Source organism: Trichosurus vulpecula, chromosome 6 (genome assembly GCF_011100635.1).
Source record: "Trichosurus vulpecula isolate mTriVul1 chromosome 6, mTriVul1.pri, whole genome shotgun sequence".
Taxonomy (NCBI): domain Eukaryota; kingdom Metazoa; phylum Chordata; class Mammalia; order Diprotodontia; family Phalangeridae; genus Trichosurus; species Trichosurus vulpecula.
The window spans coordinates 96,982,103-96,995,883 of record NC_050578.1 but is presented as its reverse complement, the minus strand read 5'-3'; the positions used below and the strand labels follow the sequence as shown (position 1 = coordinate 96,995,883).

Genomic DNA, 13,781 nt, shown 5'->3' with positions numbered 1-13,781 from the left:
GCACCCCAGTCCACTCTAAACTCTTCCTCTAGTCATCCCAGACTACTTAGGAGCACCCTAGATCCCTCCTACAATCTTTGTGTATATAAGTCTCATCTTGGCTCCATGAAGGCACTCAGGTTCAGTATAGCTCAGTATAATGAATCTGGCCCGCTTGTGAAAACAGGCACATCCCACAAATGGTGGGATTTCGTAAGACAAGCCATTATGTCAAACCCTTAGTATACTTTGTCTTTTCCCTTGGCTGAGAAAGCTTGAGTCAAATTCATTTGGCAGGACCCGGCATGTTGGTATTTTGGGGTCTCGAGCACCCCTCTACCCCAAACTTCAACAATAGTATTAAATAATGGGAAGAAAGAGAGATCATATTCTTCACAGTTGTGGGTACGGTTGCATTCTTAACCAACAAGAGATAAAGGCAATTACAAAAGAGAAAACAGATTATTTTTGGTAACACAAAACTGAAAAGCTTGTGCACAGACAAAATTTATGCAGCTAGTGTACAAGAAGAAGAAGGATATGAAAGGAAGCAGCTAAAAGAGGAAAAATTCTTGGTATCAAATTTCTTTGATGAGGGTTTGGTATCTAAGATTTTACACACATACACACACACACACACACACACACACACACACAAGTAAAAGCCATTTCCCAACAAATAAGTCAAAGGATATGAACAAATAGTTCTCAAAAGAATTGAAATATTCATAAACACGTGAATTTTCCCAATCACTAATAAGGGAAATGAAAATCAAAAGAACCCTGAGTTTTCACCTCATACCCTAAAAACTGGCAAAGATAACAAACAATAACAACAGTCAGTGTTGGCAGGGTTGCAGAATGATAGGTACACTAATACATTGTTGGTGGAGCTGTGAAATGGTACATTCATTTTGGAAAGCAATTTGGAATTATGCAAATAAAGTGACTAAAATATTCATTTCCTTTAAATAAGAGACTCCATTATGGATAGAGAGTATACCCCAAAGAAGCCATTGATAAGGTCCCCCATACACAATATATAAAGCAGCATCTTTTTTTTTCTTTAAAAATGGGGATAATTATGATGATGTAAAAAAATACTTATTTTGTAAAATCAACAAATCATAAATTTTGATGTTCAAAATAGCATGTGTTACGTGGTATATGTTTGATTGAAACATAGTGAATCAAGTCATTAACATGTCTTTATTAGATATAGCAACGGATCAGATGTTCACGTAAATGCAAAATGATGTGCATCTTAGTATATCAAATAGACTGTACACCCACACAGTACAATTTGCTTTACAGATGTTTTTCAGGGGTCCAATGGGAAGATTTTTCTATTGACCAACCCTAAAAGTGTGCTTCATCCCAGAGGGAATCTAAGGACTCAGAGGGTGGTTTTGTCGATCTTCCAAGGGAAAAAAAAAAACCATAGAAGACCCTCAAGGGCTTCACCCTTTTATAAGCCAGCTAAGTGGGATGACTATTCTGAGGAGTGTCCATCTTCCTAAGAGTCAATCCTCCAGTCACTGAATGATCCCATCCCCCTCAGCAGGGCTTCTAAAGCTTTTCTTGTAGTGGGCTCTCTTAGTCAGGCCAATGAAATCTATAAACTCTTACTCAGAATGTTTCACGGACAAAATACAATGCATAGAATTATAAGAAAATTAAATATATTGAAATTAGTCAAAATATTAAGAATAAAAGCTTACAGACACCATGTTCTAAAGGGAAATGTAGTCAAATCCCCTCTATCACTTTGAACAAAACTTCTACACAAAGGATTAACTCCTGATAAGATTACGAGTTGAACTCAACAAAGGGACTCTAGATCAGTGCCCTAGCTGAGCAACCAAGATTCTTTGAGATACATGGAAAGTAGTTGTCCCTTGGGGAGGGCAGGGCTGGTTTCACCTAGGGAAGGTGGTTGCCAGTACTATGTGAGGTTAAAGCAACTGGACTTTGAAGCAGAGTTTGAATAAGGTCTGACATTTAAGTCTCAAGTTTTGATCAGTTCAATATAGATTCCAATTTGTAGAAAAAAACCATTTTACCACTTGTTTTCAGTCACCTATAATCGAGTCTCTGGGAGAATTATCATCATTATCAGCTCTTTGTTAGTCTTAGGTCTGAAGGTTTAGGTAAATTAACTTGCTAAGAAATGGGTATACATGGGCAAATAACAAGAGATCTGAAGGTGGTATCTTATTTTGAAAACAAGGAGAGAAGAGAGACCGAAGAGGTCCTTGGAAGGCAATAGCTGATATACCATAGATAAGCAACCCATCTGTAACATTATAAAATGATATATGTCCACTGTCATAATCAAGGAAAATGCCATTCTTTTGCATGGGTTTCTTTATGTGAAAGTTAACCCTCACTGTGCGAGTTTGCAAGGCAGAAGCTATCTCCCACTTTGAAGGTTTTCAGGGCAATTACTTCTCCAGGTAACAATGGGGGGCGGGGTTCCCCTTCCTGTTAATGGAGTCCTTACAGATCCCTACTTCCCATTCAGTCATGCCAGCCACCTTCACTTCCCAGTAGAAAGTGAGAACACAACACAGTAGCAAAATAGTTAAATCTCTCTGGGTGGTCAGATACATGCTGGGGGACACATGAGTGTTTCACACTCTTCAGATCAGGAGACACAATAAGACAGGGACTGGCTGTTTTAGGATACAGTGTTATATCTCCTGCAGAGAGATGAAGTTATTTTTGCATATTAGCAACTTTTTTTTCTATCCAAAATACTTGGGGTCAATCAGCCAACTAGCATTTATTCAGTCCTCTATTAGTGACAAAATCTTGGTGCTAAGTGTTCAGAATACAAAAGAAGGTAAAATTAAAATAAATAAATAAACACCAAAGGAGCCACCAGTCTAATACATATAACACCACGTGTGAATGTTTTAGAAAAGGTCCTTTTTTCAATTCCACAAATCTATTCTGAATGTCTGAATCTGAGTATTTCACTGTCTGTTCTCTAGACTCAAGAAGACTATTGTTCTCCTGGGCCAGGTTAATCTCCTCTCCTTCACCAAATATCCCAGCTTCTCCTGTTTCCCACATGATCTGCAGAAAGCATAATATCTCACGCGTTTAGGATCTTTCTCTATTTGTTTGAAGTTTATGGAACACCGTATTAAAGCAGTCCTTGTAGGCTGCAGCTAACCCAGGTATTTCCTCTTGTTATTTCTTGGCTTTGGGGTAGATAGTGTAGATAGAACACCAGAGAGGTTTTTCTCCTTAACTCTGGGCCTTCTCCAGTTCCACTTCACCTCCAGTCTGCATCCCCATTTCTGGAGGAACACCTGCCATGTTCATTTCAAATGACAGTATATTTTTTTCTCTTGGAGGCAATCAGGTCAGGTTTGTAAGGAATGAGTAGGTCCCACCTAGTGCTTGTTTTGGGTCCACAAAAAGCTAGTGTTTTAGATTCCCCAAATTAGATTGACTTATCTCATGATAAACATTGCAAACTACCCTTCCTTAAGAGGCTAGATGCTGCCTACTGAGGTCAATCACAAATGTCCTTAAGCCTTTGTCTGAACTCAGATGTAGCCTCAAAGACTTGAAGAAGCTTCCCTCTCTCTACCAAATGACTTAGTAAATCTTTCTAAAACTCTTTTTGGATTTGGGGGTTTGTTCTCACAAACAACACCTATCCCCTTTCATCTTACATATTGGAGTTCATCAATGACTTTTTGTAGTTATTTTGTTCAGTTTTGAGCCCAAGATGCATCCTTCACTAAAGTATTTTCAGGTGAAATACTTTTCAGGCAGTGCCTGAGGGTAGGTTTTAACTTTGGTTTTGCTGAATCCAAGTCCACAGTATCAACAGAGCCTCCTAGCTACTCTCTAAATTCATGTCACATCACAGTTCATTAAGGACTTTCTGCTGCAGTCCCACTGGAAGACTGCATCCTTGAACATAACCAATGTTTTCCTGCCTCTGTTTTTTTTCCTCTTTTTTTTTTTGGAGGGAGAAAGGCAGGGCAATTGGGATTAAGTGACTTGCCCAAGGTCACACAGCTAGTAAGTGTGTCAAGTTTCTGAGGTCACATTTGAATTCAGGTCCTCCTGACTGCAGGGCCAGAGCTCTACTCACTAAGCCATCTAGCTGCCCCTCCTTCCTCTGTTTTAAGGCATTATCATGCAACGGATAGAACTCTGAATATGGGGTCAAAGGCCTAGGGTTTGGATCTCTTACTGCCTACCTTGGGCAAGTAAATTAACCTCTATGGACCTCACTTATCTCATCAGTAAAGTGCAAGTGTTGGAATAAATGACCTCTAAAATCTTTTGCAGCTCTATATCTATGATTTTTATTGATGCTCTTCCCAAATTAGGTCAAGATTTTTTTCTTCTTATACAAGGTTACTACTTTGGACAGTTTAACATAAAATTGAAACTTACTTATTCAACATGTCTTGGAAACATACACATTTAACACTTATCCACGTATTATTTTGTATTATGATTACTTTTGACTATCTAGACCCCTAACATATTTTAAACTGTGAGAGCATGGGCCTTCTCTCTCCAAGTACTGAGCACACTTGCTTTCCACAGTTTGCACTTAATAAATGTCTACGTGAATTAAATTCAGTGATTCCAGTCTCAGCATTCAAAATTTGCCCCATGAATCACCTGAGATCTCATAGGAAGCCCCATATGTCCTCATGTACTTTAAGCCCATACCCTCTGATCTGTTGAAGGCTCCAATAGCTCTCTGATGGACTTTCAACATCTCCCTCAGGTTGGGACATTGACTTTGATTTTCCTAATAATGAAACTATTGAATTATGGGAAACAAACAAACAAAAAACAACCCAACTATAAATATAGGTGTTTCATTGTTAAGATTATTGGGCCAAAAATTCTACAATGATCTCTCATTATATAGGAAATGTATCAGAATTCCAGGACAGTGTACAGGGACAGGGTCATATAATTACCTTTTAAAAATTAGAAAGGACGTAAGTGGTCACCTTATAAAGCTATTGTTTTCCTTCCAATACACTTTTTGGGAGCTTGGTGGTTCAAGATACACACATAAACACACAAAGGATTTATGAATCTGTCAATATAAAGAACTCCTAGCAATGCATTACTTAAATGCTTAGTAACTATAAGATTAGTACGGAAACTAAGTCAAATGATTTGCCTAGGACATAAAAGCAGTCACCAGGGGCAGAAAATTCAAAATATGAGCACATCAACCGTGACCAGGGGCAGAAATGAGCAATTTGAGTGGACAGAGACTGCCTGAAGATTCGTTTATTCATCCCTAAAGCACATACTGAGGTAAATCGTTCCCACACATCACAGGAACTCCTGAATCTTCCAGGATACCAACCAAGTCCCATAAGTGTAAACTTACTCTGGAAGGTCATCATCATTTCCCTCGGCCCAGTGACATGGCACATTGTCCATTTGGGGAAATCATCTTGTGGATATTGAAGTAGCAATGCTTCACTCCTACGAAGAGGACAGACTCAGTTATGCATGTCTTGCATAAGTCTTCAAAGTTGGCACCATATTTAGCATCATAAAGCTCGGTACAATCCAACAGCATAGACCCCAACTGAAACCCTTCATCTACACAGACTTCAACTCTTACATGGGCACAGGTGTTGTGGATTAGAAAACTATAATCTTAAGAGTTAGAAGCACCCTCAAATTTTATCTAGTCCAACCTACACTTAATTTATGAATTATACCTATAGCATACCAGAAAGGTGATCATCCAGCCTTTAATGGAAGATCTCCCATTCTAGGAGCTTGCTACTTCTAGAAGGAACCCATTCTTTTTTTCAGATAGCTTTGCACAAATAAGGGCCAAGATTTTTTTTTCTTATAAAAGGTCCCTACTTTGGATAGTTTAACATAAAATGGAAACTTACTTATTTAACATGTCTTCCACATCCTGAAGGGAGAAAAAACAACAACATAGGCTTAGTTTTCTGTTCCCTGGTCTATTTGGTTATCTATCTATCTATCTATTTGTTTGTTTGCTTATTCATTTATTTATTTTTAGCTTTCAGCATTCACTTTTATAAGATTTTGAGTTCCAAATTATTCTTCCTCCCTCCCCAAGATAGCAAGCAATCTGATATAGGCTATACATATACAAACATATTAAACATATTTCCACATTAGTCATATTGTGAAGTAAGAATCAGAATAAAAAGGAAAGACCATGAGAAAGAAAAACAAAAAACAAAAAAAAGAAAGAAAATAGCAAGCTTTGATCTGTATTCAGACTCTGTAGTTCTTACTGTGGATGTAGATATTATTTTCCGTCATGAGTCTTTTGGAATTGTCTTAGATCGTTGCATTTCTGAGAAGACCTAAGTCTATTAAAATTGGTCATCACACAATGTTGCACTTGCTGTGTACAATATTCTCCTGGTTCTGCTCACTTCACTTAGCATCAGTTCTTGTAAGTCTTTCCAGGTTTTTCTGAAATCTACTCCCTAGTCGATTTGTGTGATATTGTCTTTCGTAAAGAAATTCCAGTAACCCTTTCCCAAAACTTCTCCCAGAGTACACTTTTATAAAGTATATTAATTATAAAAGTTAAATCCAGGAAGTATTATTTAGAACCACATTCCAGTTCTTCCTTAAGAGGGGGCTCTCCTAAGAAAATTACAGTGTGAGGGGAAGTTCATTTTTCCCTCAACCTACTAGTTTTCCAAAAGAGCAGGGTATGAGGTAAGGAAGTTAGAACAGTAGAGGATGGGATGATAGAAATGGTTCTTCCCTAAGGTTGAGATGGGTTTAGAAAAGAAAGAGGCCTGAAGGATTGACTTCATCTTATTCAACTGGTAACTAAATGAAGTCCAGGCTTGAATTAGGACTCTGTCACAAGAGTTTAAGGGTCATGGTGGCTGTAGGAGTTCAACCATTGTCATCTATAAGCTATAAGAGACAAACAGGCCACTATACTTCACTTTTCAACCTCTGCAACATGGTTTCTTAAAGTCTGTGTCATGGATCTACCTTTCACAGGTTTATGAAGCCTATAGACCTCTTCTTAGAATGTTTTCAAATAAGTGGAAGAAATGCTACATATCAGTTAGAAGTTAGTAAAAATAAGGATTTTTCCCTTCCTCATGCAAGTTTCTGGACTCCCTGATATCTGTTCACAGATTGCTTAGAGGTTTGTGGGCCCTAGGTTAGGGCCTCTTGCTCTTATTTTGTTTTTCTTTATATAAGGCCAAAGTCTATCTCTGTAGAATGACAGCATTTTATAATACACTGAAGAATAGACTTGAAGTCAGAAAATCTGACTTAAAATTCGCCTCTGTGACCATGGGTGAGCCATAACTTCTCGTCTGCAAAATGGGTGTAATAGCTGTATTTAAAGCATTATTATTATTCTATCCATTGGTTCTAGTATCTAGTATGGGGAACAGTAAGAACAAGTCTAATCCCTAAATAATATATCTTCATGTTCTCTAATTAAGCTATAATATTCTCTTTAAACTTTCTCTCATTTGGGTTTAAACACCTCAGTTCCTTTGACTTTAAATAAGATAACTTTAGTAAAGTATTTGTCATAGTGCTTAGCACATAGTAGGCACTTAATATGTATTTGTTCCCTTCCTCGATGTAACAGTGTCTAGGGCCCACAGTATTTGTGCCCTCCCCTCTGGATATGTGAGATTGTCGCCAGTCCTTCAAATGTTGTCTGGACAAGGCAAATTAATGCTAAATCCTTTTTGTGAAGACAAAAATGCATTTGAAACAAAACACTATTTGGGTTTAACTCAAGAGGCAAGGTGGGACAATGGAAATAGTGGTGAATATGAAGTCAGAAGGTGGTTGGAGTAAGTTGCTTCTAGCACTAATTGTATGATCCTGTGGTCTTATGAATTGAAAACCACTCACCTATTAGTCCCACAAAAGGGCTGTAATTCAAACTTTATAGGATCCTGGGTGTGACAATCTATGTCCCTTCCACTCATGAATTTTAAAGCACTTTCATAATGTTCTTTAAAATTCTTACCTGGACCATTTTCAAATCTAGCTTCTTGAAATCCAATCCAAGTTGTGTGGCTATTCTTTGTAGGTCTTGAACTTGTTGGAATAATTTTAACTCAATCTTCTTTAATTTTCCCAAGTTCTTTCTTTCTTTCTTGTTAAGTCTTTCTAGGTTCTGCTGTTCTTCCTTCCTCAAGAACTGGTATATTCTACTATATTTTGATACAACAGCCTGTTTCATAATCTGTACATTTGCCTGTCAACAGAAGACATATAATAAGGGAAGGAACAGAAAAGACAAATTACCATTTTTACCTATGGCATTTTTTGGGGGGCTACCTACTAAGTCTTAGTGCCCATGTCTGGGAAAATTCATGGACCCTGATCCCTGGCCTAGCTATACTATTTTCTTTCATGAAAATTGGCATTTTCTGCAAACCAGGGTTGTATTCATACAACCTTGATTGTTTTCATATAAGCCAAGACAGAAAGACACTTACCTTATGCTGTGCATACTTCTCTTTCTCTTCAGCTAATACAATTACAGTCTTATTTATTTTTTCCCATAAATCATTTAACATCTCTTGGAGTTTATCCTAAAAGAGAAACATGAATAGGCATTAGTGAAACCTCCATTTTAGAACTGAAAAGTGCCAAGTTTGGTAGGCTTGTGGAAAGCCAGTGAGAATAAGACAGTTGTGATCTTGGCTTTGAACCCAAGGCCTGAGATGTCACTTGAGCCCTGGGGGTGAGGTTTTAGTCAAATGGGGCAGTAGCCTACATTGGCAATAAAAGGAATCATAGGATCATACAATCATATGATTATGAAAATTTAAGGCAAACTGAGTCTAAATCTCTTATTTTATAGGAGAGGGATAGAGAGGTTAAGTGGCTTGTCCATGATCTTCATAAGTCCACTATACCACTCTGCTTATCGAAAGGCCAATGAGAAGACTAAATTTCTTCCCTGGGATTTATACTGAACAGAAAATCTTACCAGGTCATTCTCAGTAGCCATTTCCAAGGGAAAGACATGATGTTCCATGTGTTCCAAGACTGGCAAATAGTTGCCACAGACTATGCTGATCTGCACAGAACAGTTACTGTTCTTCTTGTATTTGTCATGGGTGGTCAGGCTGTTGATGTACTGTGGAAAAGTGATTGGAGACATTTGGCAGCTATGACCAGATTCCCCAGGTGCTGATTGGGCATGTGGTCCCTAGAGTTGATGATTCCCCTGCACTTTCAGCAGGTAAATGGCATGTGGCCTTCCTCCAGGTTGTTTAGCAGACACTCTATACAAAAGTGATGGTCACAGTTAGTAGTCACTGGCTTAGTGAACTTGTCTAAGCAGATGGGAGTGGACAAGCTCTTCCCTGAGATTTTTGAAAGCATCTCTGAAAATGGCAGCCATGTTCCTGGGTTGAGAGAGAAACAGGACTGTGGTACATAATGAATTTTAGGAATTTTAAGGCAATAGAGAAGGACTGGACCAAAGGAAATACATGTCTATCATACGCTTCCAGAGTAAATTCATAAGAGATGTCAAGCCACATGACTTAGGGCATAGTCCATATAGGGGGTTTATTTTGGATGTGTTTCATGCCCTACTTGAAAAGGGACTAAGGAGCTGTACAGATTCTATAGTGACTTCAGATTGGCCTAGAAGATAATATCAATAGATCTTTTTATCTGGGGCAAGGGGAGGCAATTGGGGTTAAGTGATTTGTCCAGGGTCACACAGCTAGTGTCAGAAGCTGGATTTGAATTCAAGTCCTCCTGATTCCAAGGCCAGTACTCTCTCCACTGTGCCACCTAGCTGCCCCTCAATACGTCTTAATTACCATGACACACAAGTTGACATTCCTGCTGCCTTCCCTGGATTTTTAGTGCTGCAGCCCCCAACCCTGGAGTCTGAAGTGATAAGTAACAGAATCTAATGCTCTTAGCCTGCAAATGAACTTCAGTTATCAGTTCAGTTATCACAAGACTTTGCAGGATATGGGTCCCAATCTGTCACTGTTACCTTTTGCCTCCTTAATCACAGCAATTTAGTTACCCTGTTCTGGAAAAAAGATCCTCATCCATGCTGCACCTCCCCCCCAATTATTCTTGATTTTCTCACCTCTATACCCCAGGCTCTAGTATTATCTAACTCCCATTCATTCTGGATGCTTTCATGTTATACTCCATCTTATTTACCAGTTCACCAAAACCTGGTTCTTCCCCAGCATTACTATATCCCTGACTACCCTTGGTACTACTCCTGATGAGGGCACAGTCTCCGGGAACCCCTTGAACCCTTGAACTCTCCTTGAATCTTTCCACTTGATCTGGCCTTGGCCTGAGGCTATAACCATTAAGCCCAAATGCCTACCTTGCCCAGTCCTCTATTGTCCAGCTGTTTCCCACCCTTAATCCTGTTTCCCACCCTTAATCCTGTTTCCCATCCTTAATCCTGATCAAAATATCTATACCCTAGCTCTGTTACCCTAGCCTTTATGGTCTGTCATTTCCATATAGCCTTCAGCTATTTCCCCCACCCTGGAGTCTGACCTCATCCCAGTCCCTTCAAGCTCCTCCTTAGACTCCTCCTTAAGTTCCTCCCCAGACCCCTCCTCTGGTCACCCCAGACCACCCCTCAATCCCTCCCACAACCTTTGTGTATATAATCTCCATCTTGCCTCCATGAAGTTGGTCAGATCCAATCTAGCTCAGATTGGTCTGGCCCGCTTTCCTTACAGGCATCGCAAGGGGTGGGATGTCTTGGGGCAGGCCTATTTGGCTAACTCTTAATAAACTTTATCTTTTCCCTTGGCTGAGAAAGCTTGAGTCGAATTCTTTCGGCAGGATCTGGTGTATCGGTACTTTGGGGTGTCGAGCACCCCTCACCCCAAACCCTTATCACTCCCACTCAATACAACAGGCCAGAAGAGTCAGCCTGTCCTTCCATACCCTCACTCGACTTTCCTTACTCTAATTGTTCCATCCTCGTTGCCAGAATAAACCAGCTTCAGGTAATATGCCCAGGTCTTTTCCATCCTTAAATACATATTAAAAAAAACCACTTAAACTTTGTCCCCTCACACCCTCTCAAGCTTTTAACTGTAATTGCATTTGCTATCAAACGCACGGAAGTGTGCTGTTTACTTTCTCCTCTTCCTCATAACTCACACCATAGAAGCAAACAATGCCACTGTCCAGCTCTACACACATATAATATGGCACCTTGCAACATTAAAGCACTATATAAATGCTATCTTTAATTATTAAAACAATTTAATTGATGTCCAGAATTACACCATCTTTAATGTCCTATTCTTATTTCCCTTTACCTTACCATAATATTTCTCCTCAAGCTTTCACCTTTTCAGTAGCACCAACATCTCATTAGTCACTCAAGTTCATAAATTCAATCGTTCTTAACTGTGTAAGATTCACCATATCACTGCCTTAACTCACACAAGTGGTAGTGCCTCTAGAATCAAATGTAAATTCCTGGCTGGTATTTAAAACCCTTCACAATCTGCTTCCAATCTACTTTTCCAGGCTTATTACATATTATTCCTCTTCACACACTCCACAGCCAAGTCAAACTTGCCTTTGACATTCCTTACAAATGAGTCCCTCATGCCTTCCAAGTCATGCCTCTATCCCTTCTGCCCTGATTATATAGAAACCATAATCTATGAAGGTGGACAGAATATGCTTATGTTGAGTAAATCACAGACCCAAAAGCTTGAAGTAATAGCATCATGTTGTAATTATCCCTGGCTGCCACAACCAACCAAAAATCACTCAAATTTTATTAAAGTGAACTTATTTTATTAAAATAAACTCACTGGTTTAGTTAACTTTGTCAATTATTTTGGGTTTAACTCATCACAGATCAGAAATTCAAGGAATGGGATTTCTGATGATCTGAGTTGACTACTTGGCTCTGTTATTAGCAAAACTTCAAGGATGGAGGAGATCATTGAAAACAACTTAAGCAGCAGAGAAGGAAAGCACTAAGATTAGTATTCTAGTCGTTTGCCTCCCTCAACCCAAACATCGTAAAATTTTCTAACTTCTCTCGCACTTCATTTTTCCTCCTCTCCTCCCTTCTCTAACTGATCCAAGGGATGGATGGACTAACTGATACACTTACTCACTCACACACCCACTCACCTCCAAGGAAGGTGTAGTTCAAGGCAGTCAGTTAAGATAGAGGGAAATTCTGGGACTGGGGTCTTTTGTACTTTTAACATACATATGAAAAGGAAATTCTAGAAGCCTTAGATTGGGTGATCACTTGACCTCAAAGGTCAAGCCACCTACCTTTAGACAAGGGATTTCTCACCTCAATAGGCTATGATATTCATTACTGGTGCTCATAACTTCCTCCTTTTCCTCTCTTGTTAGTATCTGTATGTGAAAATGCTACACCAGAGAGTAGGTTAAAATGTTTAACGTGAACCTTTTTTGACATGACCACAATTGATCTTTAAAAATGTTTTACTTTGGTTCCCCTATCTTGTTTTTTTCTGAACTATCAAGGATATTTTTGTAACTCCCTTGTCCATTTTGCACAGTTTACTTAAGGTTAAAGGTAGAATATTTAATATAAATTTTAATGTAAATGTCTTGCTTTTTTGTTGTTGTTCAATCCTTTCACACCATTTCTGACTTTTCATAACCCTATTTTGGGGTTTTCTTAGCTAAGGTACTGGAGTGGCTTGATGTTTCTTTCTCCAGCTCATTTTACAGATGAAGAAACTGAGGCAAACAGGATTACATGACTTGTTCAGGATCATAAGGTAGTTAAGTGTTTGAGGCCAGATTTGAACCCAGGAACATGAGTCTTTCTAACTCCAGGCCTGACACTTTATCTACTGCACTACCTAACTGCCCCCAAATGTCTTGCTTACCTTATTTTATTGAAACTTCCTTGAAGGAAAAGACTTGGCCTCTTTTATTCTTTTATCTCACTCAGGGCCTGGAATTCTGACACAGCAAAAGCTTAATATATTTTAAAATTCAATCAGTTTAAAATATTTGGTGCACAGAGGTGATAGACCAAAGGAGAAAAGAAGGAATTTTTGGAAAAGACTAATACAGGAATTTATCTTGATCAAATATGCATCTTTGTTAGAAATTTGCCTCTCTTTTTAAAAAATTCCATTGGGACAGACAAGTAGGGTTATAATAGCAAACGAAAAAGAGATTCACTGAAGCATATATACTTTAAAGGTATAGAAGGGAACAAAAGAAAGGCCAGAAAGAATCATAGACAAGGTCAGATTTGTTACAAATTGAATTTAGTGGTTATTTAAATGAAAAATAGGCTGTATTTTACAGAGTTCTCAGTTTCAGGTATAATCCTCTTTGTTTATACCATATCTGTGTGAGTGAGAAGGATATAATTTGTGAAGACTTCACAGGGCAAGAATATAGGGGCTACTCTCTTCTCATATTTCTAGAGTGGGGAATGTCTGAGGGAGTAGGAGAGGCTTGGAATTTAACCTTGTGGTGACTTACTTAACTTCTGGAAAGTCAGGGCCTGAAGCTGTAGGTGACCCTCCCTTCCCCATCTCTCTGTGCTAGCACAAGAATTTTACCAAATAGGGAGATAATGGACTACCTGTGAGCTGTTTGTTCTCTGCTCCAGGAAGGTCCCCCTCTCCTTCCTCACTCCTTCTCTTTAGCTATATCATCACCACATTAGCAGCCAAATAAAAAGTATGTATGGATTGGTTCTGTATTTTCGCACCTAGATTGTAAACCTGCCTCCTAGCCAATGGTGACAAGGGATAGAGGTGGGA

General features: G+C 38.9%; 1 pseudogene; it reads right to left on the bottom strand.

Moving 5' to 3' along the window:
• Positions 1-2,111: 2,111 nt before the first annotated feature.
• LOC118854695 lies at positions 2,112-8,995 on the bottom strand (annotated as a pseudogene).
• Positions 8,996-13,781: the final 4,786 nt, after the last annotated feature.